Source organism: Primulina eburnea, unplaced genomic scaffold (genome assembly GCF_022965805.1).
Source record: "Primulina eburnea isolate SZY01 unplaced genomic scaffold, ASM2296580v1 ctg1360_ERROPOS210268, whole genome shotgun sequence".
Classification (NCBI taxonomy): domain Eukaryota; kingdom Viridiplantae; phylum Streptophyta; class Magnoliopsida; order Lamiales; family Gesneriaceae; genus Primulina; species Primulina eburnea.
In genome coordinates this window covers 160767-177070 of record NW_027330882.1, presented here as the reverse complement: position 1 = coordinate 177070, position 16304 = coordinate 160767, and positions in this window count along the sequence as shown.

Below are 16304 nucleotides of genomic sequence, written 5' to 3'. Positions count from 1 at the left end.
TGCGAAGGCAATGATCAGACCAAAGAAAAAAAATTGACCGTGGCTATTCAAATATTCGATAATGCAAAGATGAAGCCAGGAGAAACTCTTGCAGAATTTGATGAACGGTTTAGCAGCATTATCATCGAGCTCATCTCACTTGGAAAAGAGTACTCCTACAAAGAAATCGCGTTGAAGGTTATGCGAGCCCTTCCCAGAGAATGGGATGTAAAGACTATAGCAATGCGCGAATCCAAAGATCTGAACAAACTGGAACTCCATGATTTGTTTTCTGATCTTAAAGTATACGAATTTGAGCTTGGAATACGAACTGAAGAAGAGCCATCCGCAACTCAACAAACCAAGGCTTTGGAAGCTGCTACAATGACAATTCCGGTCGTAGAGTCCACAAAATGCAACAGGCCAAAGAATGATGCAAAGAAGCAATTCATCAAGAAAAAGAATCAGCGAGTTCTGATCGCAGAAGAAGACAAAGGTAAATGGGCGGAAACCGAGTCAGAAAAATCCTCTTCTGAGGCATCTTCAAGGGAAAGCGAAGACGGGATTGTGGAGTGTCTCATGGCCAAAGAAGATCAAGAATCCACAGATGAAATGGTATTTGACTTTAACTTTGAAGAATTTACACGAGAAGATCTTGTTACAGCACTACATGACATGGTAAATGAGTTCAAAGGACTATCTATGAGATTCAATGAAGATAAAGCAGAAAAACAAGACTTAAAAAACAAGTTAACTCTCTCTAACTGTTCGCAACACAAAGAGGTTGAAAGTTTGAAAGTTAAGTTAAGTATGCTAGCGGCTGAGAATGATGATTTACGAAGATTGTTCCATGCTACACTAAAAGAAAACAAACGGTTGATAAATATTGTCAATACTTGGAACAAGTCCTCTGCTTCTCTTAATAGGATACATAAGATGCAAAAACCAGCCGGAGACAGTGCTAGAAAAAGACAGTTTAAGATCAATTAAATTTGTCAGATCTAGCTCGGTATATGAACATGATAAACCTGAAGTTCAAGGTATTCAAAATATGAATCTTGAGAATAATGGAAGGAGACGTGGTTTGGGTTATGTTCAGAATGATAAATCCATACCATATTTGCGCAAATTCAGGCCAAACTCAACCGGTTACGATGGCTCAACTGGATATCACTCAAGAACCAGATCCAAAAATTACTACAATTGCCGACCAGTTCAAAAGAGGTATAGATTGAATGACAATAACCAAAGGTCCAAACAACATATATTGCATTCACCATCAGATTATTTATCCATTCATGGTTACCTTGGAACACATAACAAAAAATCCGCAAGGATAATTCAAGTGTGGATTCCTAAGGGTCTAATTAACTCAGGACCCAAATAGAAAGGTTACCAATTTCTTATCTTAAATTTTCAGGAACTAAAGAAGAAAAACTTGGAAGAATCAACATGGTTTTTAGACAGCGGATGCTCCAGACATATGTCAGGAAACAAAAATCTCTTATCAGAAGTTGTAAATTTCAAGGGGCCAACAATCACTTTCGGTGACAACGTTAAAGGTAAAGCCATAAGTAAGGGTAAGATTATTCATGGCAAAATCATCATTAAAGATGTACTCCTAGTAGAAAATATATGTTATAACCTGATCAACATAAGTCATCTGTGTGACAATGGGTATACGATTGAATTTCATAAAGACAAATGCATGGTTAAAACTAATGTAGGCACCATTGTGCTGACTGGTTACCGAAGTCAAAATACCTATAGAGTAGAATGGAATGATGAACGTTTAAATGCATCTACTTGCTTCGTTGCTCTAAATGGTAATAAGAATTGGCTGTGGCATAAGAGGCTCAATCATCTAAATTTAAAATCTATTGCCACTATTAGTAAGCTTAAGATGGTATCTGGATTGCCTAACGTTGATTTTGCCAAAGATAAAGTATGCAATGCTTGTCAGCTAGGAAAACAAGTTTGATCAACTTTCAAAAGCAAGGGAAGAAAATCTTCAGCAAGATGTTTGGAACTTCTTCATATGTACCTGTTTGGACCTATTCCGGTAATAAGCTTAGGGGGAAAGAAATACACTCTTGTAGTCATTGATGACTTCTCCAGATTCACATGGGTATTATTCCTAAGCTCCAAAGATCAAACTGCCGATCAACTAATCAAGCTACTCAAGAGGCTTCAAAATGAGAAAAGGGAAGAAGTTGGCAGTATAAGGAGTGACAGAGGAACCGAATTTCTGAACAAATACATGTCATCTTACCTTGAAGATCATGGCATTAAACACGAATTATCAGCTGCAAGATCGCCACAACAAAATGGAGTAGCAGAAAGAAGAAACCGCACTCTGAAGGAAGCAGCTCGAACCATGCTGGCTGAATCTGATATCTCACAACGATTTTGGGCTGAAGCCATCAATTCAGCTTGTTACACTCAGAATCGGTCTATGATCAATAAAAATCATGAAAAGACTCCATATGAAGTATGGACCGGCAAATTGCCAGAAGTGGGGTACTTTCGCATATTTGGCTGTAAGTGTTTTATTCATATAAATGGGAAAATGCATCTCACTGCATTTGATGTAAAAGCTGAAGAAGGCATCTTTCTGGGATACTCAGCAGTAAGTAAAGCATACATAGTGTATAATCAAAAAACTCTTACTGTCGAAGAATCCATACATTTTGTGTTCGATGAATCATCTATATGTCATGACAATAGTAACAGTAGCATGCATAATCTGATAAATAATTTTGAAGCTGTCAACCTTGAAGCTAGCAATGATGATGAGATAGACCTAAGAAGAACAGGTGAAATCATCCCCAAAGAAAACCCAACCGGTCAAGATCAAAATCAGCAAACATATGAACCAGAGAACAATTATCAACTGCAGAACATTCAAACAGAAGAAGAGGCACCAGAATAAGAAAATGACATCAATCAACCAATCGAGCCAAATCCAAATGGACCTTGTCTCCGGTGGAACAAGGATCACCCACTCAAACTGGTCATTGGTAACCCTACTGCTCCTCTTAGAACTAGAAATCAGATGATAAATGAATTTATGCAGGCTGTTTTTGTTTGTCAAATAGAACCCAAGAAAATTGATGACGCTTTGCTAGACACAAACCGGATAGAGGCTATGCAAGAAGAACTTAATCAGTTTGAAAGGAGCAAAGTATGGCACTTAGTATCTCGACCTAATAATTCTCACATAATTGGAACTAGATGGGTTTACAAAAAAAATGGATGAAAGTGGTTTAATCATAAGAAATAAGGCTCGTCTAGTAGCTCAGGGATATAGACAGGAAGAAGGAATAGACTTTGATGAATCTTTTACCCCTGTTGCCAGATTAGAAGCCATTAGAATATTTTTAGCTTTTGCAGCATTTAAGGACTTCAAAGTATATCAAATGGATGTTAAATCTGTCTTTCTGAATGGTTTATTAAATGAGGAATTCTATGTCGAACAACCACCCGGTTTTGTTAATCATGCCTTTCCTGATCACGTTTACAAAATGGATAAAGCTCTATATGGACTCAAGCAAGCTCCGAGAGCATGGTATGACACACTAACCAAATTTTTGCTTGAGCATGGATTCACTATTGGTACAATTGATAAAACTCTTTTTAAATTCTCCAAAAAGGATCATTCTCTTTTTGTCCAAATTTATGTGGACGATATTATCTTTGGATCAACTAATCCCAAGTTATGTGGAAGATTTTATAATATGATGCATGAACAATTTGAAATGAGTATGATGGGCGAAATGAACTACTTTTTAGGGCTGCAAGTCAAACAGTCTGAAAATGGTATCTTCATTAATCAAGCCAATTATACACGAGATATGTTAAAGAAATTTGGAATGGAAAATTGCTCTCAAGCCAGCACTCCAATGAGTTCATCAGTCAAATTAGATAAAGATGAAGGGGGAATTTCAGTGGATGAAAAAATATACAGAGGACTAATTGGGTCCTTACTATACCTAACCGCAAGTCGACCTGTCCTTATGTTTTCTGTATGTTTATGTGCACGGTTTCAAGCTAAACCCATGCAATCTCATTTTACTGCAGGTAAATGCATACTCAAATATTTAAAGGGAACTGCAAATGTGGGTCTTTGGTATCCCAAAGACTCAAGTTTTAGTCTTGTAGGTTACTCAGATGCAGATTATGCTGGATGCAAAATCGATCGAAAAAGCACAAGTGGTTCATGCCAATTCTTAGGTGAAAGACTTGTCTCATGGGCTAGCAAGAAACAAACGTCAATTGCTACATCAACTGCTGAAGCAGAATACGTAGCAGCCGGAAGTTGTTGTGCTCAGATGCTATGGATACAACAACAATTAAAAGACTATGGAATCCAAGCTGCTGAATCTCCCATATTCTGCGACAACACAAGCGCTATTGCCATAACATACAACCCTGTCATGCACTCTCGAACAAAGCATATCGATATCAGACAGCATTTCATCCAAGAACATGTCATGAAAAAAGAAATACAGCTTGAATATGTTCATAATGATCAACAAACAGCCGACATTTTCACAAAACCACTACCCGAAGCTAAATTCTCTTATTTTCGTAATATGCTTGGTTTGATTGATTTATCATGATATGATTAGGTTTTTTGTATCCTCAATGTAATTTTGCATGAAATATTATAAAAAAAAGGAAAGGTAAGAAACCATCAACTAATACAAAATACACGGCGGGGGCAGTACAAAATACGCGGCGGGGGCGGTACAAAATATGCGGTGGGGGCAGTACAAGACAAGCGGCGGGGGCAGTACATCAACAGAGGCGGGAACGCACACTCTCAATCTCCCTATCTACTTTCAACCTCCAAACTGCAAACCAGCGGCTCAGTCCTTCGATAGAAATACGTGCAAAATCCTCTGAGAAGGCTATCTTTCTCAGAGCCATCCTTTCCTTCAACAGCATGAGAAGATAAAATCCATTGTCATAAAAGACGCTAACATTATCAGCCACGCGAAGACGTCGCCGATATATTCGCAGTGCCGAAATCTCTCTAGAGGAAGCAGCTCGTCCGTATTCAGAAATAGACTGGAGTCTCTGAACTTTCTCCCACATAGCCAGCGTCTTCCTCATCACTCGATCCTCAATAGCCAGTTTTCGAGAAGCCACCACATAACTCATGAACTCTTCGGCTAAGTCAGGGTTGTTATCTCTCTCCATCTCTTCTCTTTGATTTTATTTATAACATAGCTGCTTGTATTTATAGGTGAAAATCTAAACGCCAAAAGTTTAAAGTCATCATGACTACGGTGGGAAATGTGAAGCGCTCTCTCAGAAGCAACCGACGGTTATTTATCATCCATGCACGTATTTAGGGAGAACAGTGGTTAAGAATAATTATTATCTTCTTTAACCGATCCCTTCCTAATCACATCAATCGGCCGGTTCAAATTCTGTGGACATAATACATCCACGTCATTTTCGTAAAAAACACTCCAACTTTTTTACTGCGTTTATGAATTGACGGTTTTATCCTTCAAATTTAAAAATACTCATTTTACCGCCGTCCAAATTTTCAAATGTTTTCACAAAATCCTTCACCAACAGTCCTCCACATGGACTAACTAGTGCACTTTTTGAACCGGACATACATACCATCATTCACATCATCGTTCTCAGTAAGCTCACTCTGCAGGCACACGCAAACAAAGTTCTTTGCAAATTGAAGACATATGGCTGCCTCCATTGCACAAAATACAGTAGCCATCAACTTCCCATCCATCTTCGCGATGCCCAACAAGTCTATGAAGACTATGTTCCGTTCACTCGAAGAATCAGGACTTCGCGCTTTTCTGGGCTGCAGCTACAACTATTCTGAAACCTTACTGAAAGAATTCTTTGATTATGCTCACATGAAGAACGGAGAAATTCTTTGCTCAGTTCAAAACAAACAACTTATCTTCACCCAGAAAGTGTTTGCTGAATTGTTTAGCTTACCGAAGAATGGCATGACTGACTTCTCAACACTACCAGATGGCAACATTGATATTTGGCAAAGAAGCTTTTCACTTACTGATTCTCCTATTTATTATCCAACATGCCAGAAGCGAGATTTAAAGATCGAATTTCGACTGTTAGCCGATATTGTGACAAAAGGAATTCTTGCAAAAGCTGGTGCATATGATAAAATTACTTTGGAAAAATTCCTTTTTATGGCCACCCTCTCCTCAAATGTCAGAATCAACTGGTCTGATATTCTCTTCAAAATACTAGTAGCCATGATTAAGAAAGAAAATCAATCTCCCGATTTCGCGGTTCAAATCTGCCACATGTTGATCAAAGCGGGAGTCCAACCGGTTGACATGATTGAGGTTGGAAAAACAAAATTGTTTTCCTGGGTATCGGTTGATGAATTGATTCAGAAAAACAAACCGTCAGATGAAGAGTTCATCCCTGTCAAAACAGAAATTGTTGTTGAGTATGTGAAACAAAAGAAACTGAGTGTCTCTACTCCCAAAGAAGCCAAAAGAAGACTGGTTGTTCAAACAAGCTCTGATGATGAATCCAAAGACAATGTTCCAGTTGCTCAGGTTTTCGAGAAACGAAGAACAGCACACCCAACAAAGATTAAGCTAATCAAGCATATTTCTGCACCACTCATCCCTGCTCCTCTCCCTGCAGTATCTGTCGCCAAGATGAAAGAAATTCAAATTACAGAACCCAACATTCAATCCTCCTATTCAGGAGTTCTTATTATTCTCTCCACCGATAAAGGCAAACAGGTGATGACTGATAATCCTCCACAAAACAATGCAGTTCATACGGCCATCATCCTTACCAGTCAGCGTGTCAATGAAGCAGTTCAGACAAAAATAAAGATGTTTGACAAATGGGTTCAATATCGCACTGCTGTCACTTTTGACTCGCTCCTTCAAACCGGGAAGATACAGGCAGCGGCCAAGCTTGAACGGTCTATTTTAGAATGGGCCGAAATAAAAAACATTCAAACCGCTCTTCAAAGACGCGACTTTCTGGAACTTCAAATGAAAGAAAGCACTCTTCGAATCCTTATACAGCTGAAAAGGAAAAAATTTGACTCTACATGTCCTATTGCCAAGGATGACTCTGCAGTCATATCTCAACTTGAAATGGACGCTTTGTCATTAGCTCACATGCGCCAGGAGCTCAATCTCCCGAAGATTGCGGAACAAAGTAAATGTGACTCTTTGATGGATATTAATGACGATCTTAGCTCTGCATCAATTGACCGCATTGCCACTCACAAGGCCTCCTCGTTCATTCCTAGCACTAGCTCTAAATCCTCTTCACCAGAAACTACCAAAACAGCTCAGAAGGAGCTAGATGTTATTCAGAATATTCCACAAATAGAAAAGCCACAAGCTCTCTCCGCTGGTCAAGACCACTCATCAGTTGCGCTTGATAAAGCATACTCACCTGAGACTCTTCTTGAAATCGAACAACAAACTCATATAGCGCCCGCTCATACACCCTCTGAAAAACAAATGGTGGCAGACCCTCCAAGTGCTGAACAACAATGATGTCAGGATGTTTCGGCTCTTTTAGTTGTCTCTCCACCACTTTATGCTCGGGGCGCATCTGCCTCTCCACTTCCTGATGACTCAAACAAAGCTCCATCTCTTTCAGTTGTTGAGGCAGAACAGTTTCTTTCTGATTTTGATACGGCTAAATCAGTTCAAGAGCCCGTTATCTCTTCGCAAGATCACATTACGGATGATACTCCGATCGTTTTACAGGAACAACTAAAATCTCCCTCAAAGGAAGTACATGAAGCTGGAGTATCCATCTCGTCAATAACTCCCTCACCCAATCATCAAATTGAAAAACCAGAGGAATCAAAGGTAATCGGTTCAGACTCATTCGTCTCAAATGAGGACATCGATCAATTTATTGAGAGTATCACGGCGGAACCTCATGCGACTGGATCTACTCCATCTGCTGACAAAGCAACTTCCTCAAAATTAATTGCTTTCAAGACTGACCAACTTGCTGAACTGGCAGCAACTGAGGAGGACGAATTTGTCGACGAAAACTTCAAACAACAACTTCTGAACCGCCTCGCAAATATGGATCAATCTATCCTCGCTCTAAATCGCAAACAGTTTTATATGAAAGAAGACTTTTACTCTATCAAACGTGCCATGACCAAAGACTTTGATGCCATGACCACGAGAACTTCCCACTGACAGGATCATCATCATATGGTTCATATCAATATGTGCCTTGGTCTTTCGGCACAAATCACTCGTCTTGAACAACTAATGGACGCCCAAGGTACTAAACTTACAGAAATTATGGAATTTCTTTTTCATGGTGATGTCAAAAAGGGGGAAAGAGAGCAGAAAAAGAAAATTCAAGAAGAATTAGCAGTCCTGAAGAAAAAGGAAGACAAGGCTAAAGCCAAGGAATAGAGTTCAGGATTTTCTATATAAAATAGTTTCTGGTTTCTTGGTTTTTGTTAATAAAATCTGGGTTCTTAGTTCTGATAAACAAACTTTCAGCTCAGTTTTGTCATCACCAAAAAGGGGGAAATTGTTAAGAAATGAAACTAAGGTTTCAAGAATTTTGGTGTATGACAAATCAAAATCAACCGCGGCTGGAATTCCAATTAGCCCACTCGCTCTCAAATCGGTGATTTTCGACCGCTGACTCTTCAGACTTCGGCAAAAGAGAACCGACTCATTTAAGAGAATAAAAGACATTCTCTGACCGGTTGAATGCATTCAAAACTCCTTGAAGTCAACGATTACACATCAATTACAAGAATGATATGCATTTATCTCTCTATCCCAGAAAGGAAGCTCAAATTTAGATGTCTTATTCTGATACTAAGAGAACAGTTGCCTTAAAAAGAAATCCTCAAGGAAAGAGCTTCAGATTTATGATGAGCAAAAGGAAATTTAATGCACACATTTATTGCTCATAAATATGAAAACGACTCGTCTGATTCAGAAGCTCAGGTTTACGTTAACTGCCCTTTCCGACCGTAAAGTCATTCGACTATATCAACAGAAAGGGTTGCTAGCCAAAACGTAAGGGAAGCAATACAGCTTATTCAGAAATCCAAAAGATCATTGAGCTTGCCTTCAAATATCTTAGAGCGCAATTATAGCCAATAGTCATCTTCGCTCTCTCTGTGCATGTCGTTCAACAGAAACACATTTGATCATTCAAAGATCTTTTCGTGCTACTCAAACAAACTACGGTTTCATATCAGTAACCTTGTGGTTACTTGATTAAAATTGTGGTGTCTGGAGAACTGAGTGTTCTTAATATCCAGAAGTGTAAAGTGATCACTAATAGTTCCAATGCAGGCAATGTGATAAGTCCTGGTTGGATTGGACTGTTACAAACATTTTGTAAAGTCAAATTCTTTTAGTGGAATCCTTCTTAACAAAGGAAGAAGGGGTGACGTAGGAGTATTCAATCTCCGAACATCCATAAAATCCTGTGTGATCTATTTCTAGCATACTTTGATACTTCTCAGTCATTTATCGTTGTTGAAGGTGTCACTGATTTTATTGGTCATTGAAATACTCTGAACTGTTTTCTGCACAATCAGTAGTTCAAGTTTTCAACCGTTAGAGAAAATATTTTCCAACCGCCTAAAAATGGTTGATAGGAAAAATTCAAAAACAAATAAGATTTTGAAAGAGTTCATTCACCCCCCCCCCCTCTAAACTCTTTCCTGATCCTATCACCAGAACGAGCAGACTTTAATGGTAATTTTTACTACCCTGCGTCTTGTTGGTTTTTGTAGCATTTTATGAACGAAATTTGGCGAGTTCTTATTTTATGGTAAGTCTCTTCTGCGTGTTTATAACAGAAACTTAAGGAAAAAGCAGCATTGAAGAACCCAGATGAATTTTACTTCAAGATGATTAAAACAAAAACTGTTGGCGGAGTCCATAAACCAGAGTAAGCTGGAAAATTTTATTTCTATGAGGTTATTTGTTATCTTTTGAGGATATTTATTTGAAAGTAATTTGAATATTAGCTGTTGAATGTGGATTTTGTAAAGGAGCCAGGCTAATAATTACACTAACGAAGAGCTGATGTTGATGAAGACCCAAGACATTGGATATATTTTGCAGAAGCTTCAAACTGAAAAAAAGGTTTTATTTCAGAGTTTTTGGTTTTTTGGGTCTCGGATTCTCGAGATAGCTGTCTTGCAGGTTCTTTATTCTGAAATTTAACTTTTTGGATGCAGAAAATTGAAAGACTTAATGCTATGCTGCATTCTCTTGACAATCAGTCATCATCCAAACATGTTTATTATGCCGGCAACAGGTGAGTGATCAAGCCCTTTTTCTGCTGATTCTTGATAGTTTTCATACCCATTTTTTAGAGTAGTCAATTTCATGTTATAACAGTTATGTTACCACCAAAGTTTATTCTTTTCTCATTATTAGATATGGTCGCTTCTGATAGCTCAATTAATTTATTTCTTCAAAGTCATTTTTGTAGAGCCCAAATTCAGTACACGTATAACCCATGCATTCCTTTAATTATTAAATCATTTAATTAATTTTAAATGAGTTTTAGCCATGCATAATTTATGAAAAAGCATTATTTTAAATTATTCATGTTTATGTGATGCACCTTAAAATATTTTTCGAGTTTCATGTTTCAGGCGATTATTCGAGACAGGAGTGAGGAAAAGACCCGGTGGCGATTTTTGGAAATTTAAAGGATGGTTTTTTATTTTAAGTTGAGGATGGGGCATTTTAAATACATTTTAGCTGTTGAATGTGGATTTTTGACCACCACATCTGCAGTCTCTTGAACTATCTCTGGGCCAAGTTCTGCCCTTGCACCAACTTCATCCCAATGGACTGGTGATCTGCACTTCCGTCCATACAACGCGTCATAGGGAGCCATACCTATAGATGATTGGAAGCTGTTGTTGTAGGTAAACTCCACTAGTGATATCTTAGACTCCCAAGTCTCCTGAAAATCAATCATACAGGCTCTCAGCAAATCCTCTAAAATCTGAATCACCCGCTCAGACTGGCCATCCGTCTGCGGGTGAAAAGCTGTACTGAACAGTAACTTTGTCCCCATGGCTGCATGTAAGCTCTTCCAGAAGGACGACGTAAACCTCGGGTCCCTGTCGGACACAATCGAAACTGGGAACCCATGCAATCGGACTATCTACTTGATATAGAGCTCTGCATACTGCGTCATGGAGAAAGTCGTCTTCACTGGTAGAAAATGCATTGATTTAGTGAGTCGGTCCACTATAACCCAAATAGAATTCGATCCTCGGACTGACCTCGGCAACCCAACCACAAAATCCATAGTAATGTTCTCCCACTTCCACTCGAGAATGGGGAGTGGCTTAACCAATCCTGTTGGCCCTGATTTTCAGCTTTTACTTGCTGGCAAGTGAGGCATTATGACACAAATTGGCGGATGTCTCTATTCATCCCTGGCCACCAATACAATATCTGGAGATCCTTATACATCTTGGTACCTCCTGGATGGATAGAATACGGAGATGTGTGTGCCTCTGTCAAAATATCTTGTCTGATCGATTCACCCCTAGGCACCCACATTCTACCTCTGTATCTCACAATCCCATCTGACACTGTATAAAGAATACTGCCCTTGGCCTCATCTTTCAGTCTCCATTTCTGTAGCTGCTCATCTGAAGACTGACCTGCCCGGATATGGTCTAGCAAATCAGATTTGACTGTCAGATTAGACAGCCTAGGAGCTCTGCCCTCGCGATAAATCCCTAGACCAAACTTTTGAATCTCAGATTGAAGAGGTCTCTGCACTGACAACTGAGCTACAACTGCCACCTTTCTGCTCAAAGCATCTGCGACAACATTAGCCTTTCTCGGATGGTAGCTAATCTCGCAGTCGTAATCTTTCACAAGTTCTAACCACCGTCTCTGTCTCATATTCAGCTCCTTCTGCCTGAAGAAATATTTGAGACTTTTGTGGTCGATGAAAATCTGACATTTCTCGTCGTATAGGTAGTGTCTCCAAATTTTCAGTGCGAAGACAACGGCGGCTAACTCAAGGTCATGCGTCGGGTAGTTCTTCTCGTGCACCTTCAACTGCCTGGAAGCATAAGCTATGACCCGACCCTGCTGCATCAATACTGCGCCTAACCCGAGCTTAGATGCATCGGTATATAGCACCGGCGCTGAAATAAGAGCTTGCTTCAAGGTATCGAAGCTCTTCTGGCATTCTTCACTCCACACAAACTTAGTATATTTCTTGGTTAGTTAAGTGAGTGGCACTGCTATGGACGAAAATCCCTTAATGAACTTATGGTAGTAACCGGCTAAACTCAGAAAACTGCGGATCTCTGATGCATTCTTCGGTTCAACCCATTCCTTAAGGCTGCTACCTTTGCTGGATCCACTTCGATGCCACTGCTAGATACTATATGCCCCAAAAACGCTACCTTCTGCAACCAAAACTCACACTTACTGAACTTCGCAAATAACTTGCGACTCTGCAAAATCTGTAAAATTGTCCTCAAGTGCTGGCTGTGCTCCTCATGGCTCTTCGAGTATATAAGGATGTCGTCAATGAATACTATGACGAATTGATCGAGAAACGGCTGAAATACTCGGTTCATGAGATCCACGAAAATTGCTGGAGCATTTGTCAATCCAAATGGCATCACCAAGAACTCGTAATGCCCATATCGGGTCCTGAAAGCTGTCTTGTGGACATCTGCATCCTTCACTTTCAGCTGATGATAATCTGATCGAAGATCTATCATATAGAACATGGTAGCTCCCTGCAACTGATCAAACAAGTCTTTGATTCTAGGCAACAGGTACTTATTCTTGATTGTTACCTTGTTCAGCTCACGATAATCGATGCATAGTCTCATGCTTCCGTCTTTCTTTTTCACAAAGAGCACTGGTGCGCCCCACGGTGAGAAACTCGGGCGGATGAACTATTTGTCTAAGAGCTCCTGAATCTGCTGCTTGAGTTCTAACATTTCTGCTGGAGCTAATCTATATGGTGCCTTAGAGATTGGCACTGTGCCTGGCACGAGATCGATCGCAAACTCCACCTCTATCTGGTGGAAGGCCTGCGACGTCGTCTGGAAAGACGTCTGGGAAATCTCTGACTACTGGCACCCCTGATATAGAAGGAGTGGGCACGTCCGGTGCTGAGATGACGCTGGCCAAGAAGGCCTGACACCCCTTCGAAATGAGTCTCCGTGCCTGCATGCAAGAGATCACTCGCGGGAAACTCCTCCATCGGGCTGGCTCAAAAAGAAACTGTTCCATGTCCAATGGTCTGACTAGCACTGATCTCTTCTGAAAGTCAATAAGAACAATGTTCTTAGTCAGCCAGTCCATTCCCAATATGATTTCGAATTTTGACATCGACAATAGGATTAAATCTGCATATACCAGGTGGCCATGCAGTTCTAAATCGATATCTCTGACCACACTGGTAGCTAACAGCTCTTCCCCTGATGGGACTGTCACTGAAAAGTTCACGTCTAGGTCAATGGATTTGAGGTCCAAATGATTAGCAAAAGTCTCCGATATGAAGGAGTGAGTGGCTCCTGAATCTATCAGTGCGGTTGTGGATAATCTATTAATAAAAATGTTTCCTGAGATGCGTTAGCACAACACAAAGCTTATATCTCTAACATACAAACAGTAACCTAAAGCATAATAGAACTCAATATCCCAAGTCACACAAAATACCACTAATACACTAATAATCCCAAATAAAAATTCTACATGCGAGGCAAAATAATACTGAGCTTAGGTAGAAAAGTTTACCGGTCAGTAATGTAGAACCCGTAACTAGACTACGTATAAGTCATGCATAATTCTAGTACTTTAAATTAAAATGATTTTATTGCATGGGTATTTAAATACTTTCTTGAGATTTAATTATTTTATGTAGTGGTTTAATTGCTGTCTTTTCAGATATTTAAGTGAGGCCGGACTGGAGATGGAGTATGGATATATGTTAATAAAGATTTAATTTTATTTTATTTTAGAAGGGTAATTTAGCATGTTAGTAAATATAATTTTTAATAATTGGCATGCATGCAAGTCATGAAATTCTTTGGCAACTTATTTAATTATTTTAAAGAATTATATGCACAATTATTTTATTAATTTGTGATGCATGATTTTTACGCATTTTATGCATAATCATTGCATGATTGAATTTAATTCATGAAATTTTAAATGTTCATGCATCACGTTTATGATTTTTTTTGTTATTATAATAATTATGGTGCATGCTTAATTTAAAGGAAATAAGTGAGAAAGTGAAGAGCACTCCGTCTCCGCCGCGCCGCGTCGTTGTTTCGTTTGTTTTTTGTCAAAACAAACCAAGGCATGTTTATATCTCCTTTGACTCTTCAATCAAGTCATATAGATATTTTTTTAAATTATCGCAAGTAAATGATTTTAATACAGGAGATTGAAATTTTTCAGATTTGATGATGCCATTTAATTATATTACGTGCATAGAAATTTAAAATGTTCATTTTTGAGATTTATGCGATATTGCTTCTGACCGTAGCAATATCATGGGAGACTTTGTTAATCCGGTCGCCAGTTACCGGTCAGTTTCAGTTTGTACCACCCAGTGTACTGTGGCATTTTGTCTGATCAGACGAGCATATTTAAATCCGGTCGCCAGTCACCGGTCATTTTGCAGTTTATATTAGTGCAGTGGCCACTTGCGGATATCATAATCTCAACAGAAAATTGTTACTTGATATTTATGACAGGGCTCGATGGAGCAACCATTTTTACTACGATGTTCAGTTTAGTTATGCACGTATTATAATTGTTTATGGCGAAGTATTTTCACTTTATGACTCCTGATACGACATCTTACCCCATGCAAAATTTTACTATTTATTTATGTACTCGTTATATACGATTTATGCATGCTGAGTCTTTAGACTCACTAGACTTGATTGATGCAGGTACTGATGAGGTTGGGACCGAGGACAGTGACCAGTGAGCTAGATTGGGTCGGCAGTAGTGGAGCCCTAGGACCTCATTTTTTTTAGCATTTATAATTTTCCGAACTCAGTTTTTATCTGTTGATGAATTATTTTTAATTGATACTTTGCAAACATTAAATTCTTCCACTGCCATTTGAACATTAAACTTTATTTATCAATTTATTATGATTGAGGCCTTTTAGTTATTTAAAAAGAAAATTTTTTATTTTTCCGCAAATTTTCAAGCACCAGTTTTCGGGCCTTTACAGTTGGTATCAGAGCCTATGTTCTTGTAAAGGGTTACACTACTACTGACCACGAGGAGCTCACGAAGCCACGTCTTCGGTCTGTAAGTTTTAAATTTCATCATTTTATTTAAAGCATGAATTATTTTAACTGCATGCCTCCATGAAATATTTTACATTCAGATTCTTTAATTATTTCAGTGTTTATTTAAAATAAATTATGGAATTATGCATGTTAGTTACGTATGGGTTTTTATGGAACAGTATGCCTCCTAGACGCCAGGTTGGACGCCCGAGAGGTGGTGGTGGGCGCCATCATGGGGACAGGGAAGATCAGAGACAGGAGGGATATGGACCTCCACCCCCTCCACCCGATATGAATGCCCAAATGTTAGCTGGGATGAATCGGTTCATAGCACAGTTTGCGGGGAACAATGCCACTGGAGCAGCTAGGCCGACAGGGCCCGAGGCTATCTATGAGAGATTTATGAAGATGCGTCTAAAGGAGTTTTCAGGGACGACCGATCCCATGATAGCCGAGGGCTGGATCAAGTCCCTCGAGGTTATATTCGATTTTATGGAGCTTGGAGATACAGATAGAGTCAGATGTGCCACTTACTTACTAGGAGGAGATGCCCGCTTATGGTGGGAAGGAGCATCGGTAGCCCTGGATTTGAATACACTGACTTGGGCACGTTTTACGGAGGTATTCTACTCCAAATATTTTACTGAGGAGGTGCGCACCAGATTGACCACTGAGTTCATTAGCCTAAGACAGGGAGATTTGACTGTTACGGAGTTCATCCGTAAGTTTGAGAGGGGTTGTCATTTTGTACCCCTGATCGCGAACGATGCTAAAGCAAAATTGATGCATTTTCTGGTGGGTCTACGGCCGATCTTGCGCCGTGATGTTAGGGTGTCTGACCCTACTACTTATGAGGTTGCTGTCTCCAAAGCTCTAGCTGCAGAGCAAGATCAGCGTGATATTGAGAGAGACCGCTTGGGCAAGCACCCAGTCCAAGTACCACACCGCCCTCCTCCTCAGCAGCATCAGCAGCAGATCAAGAGGCCTTTTCACGGGCCGCCCAGGAACA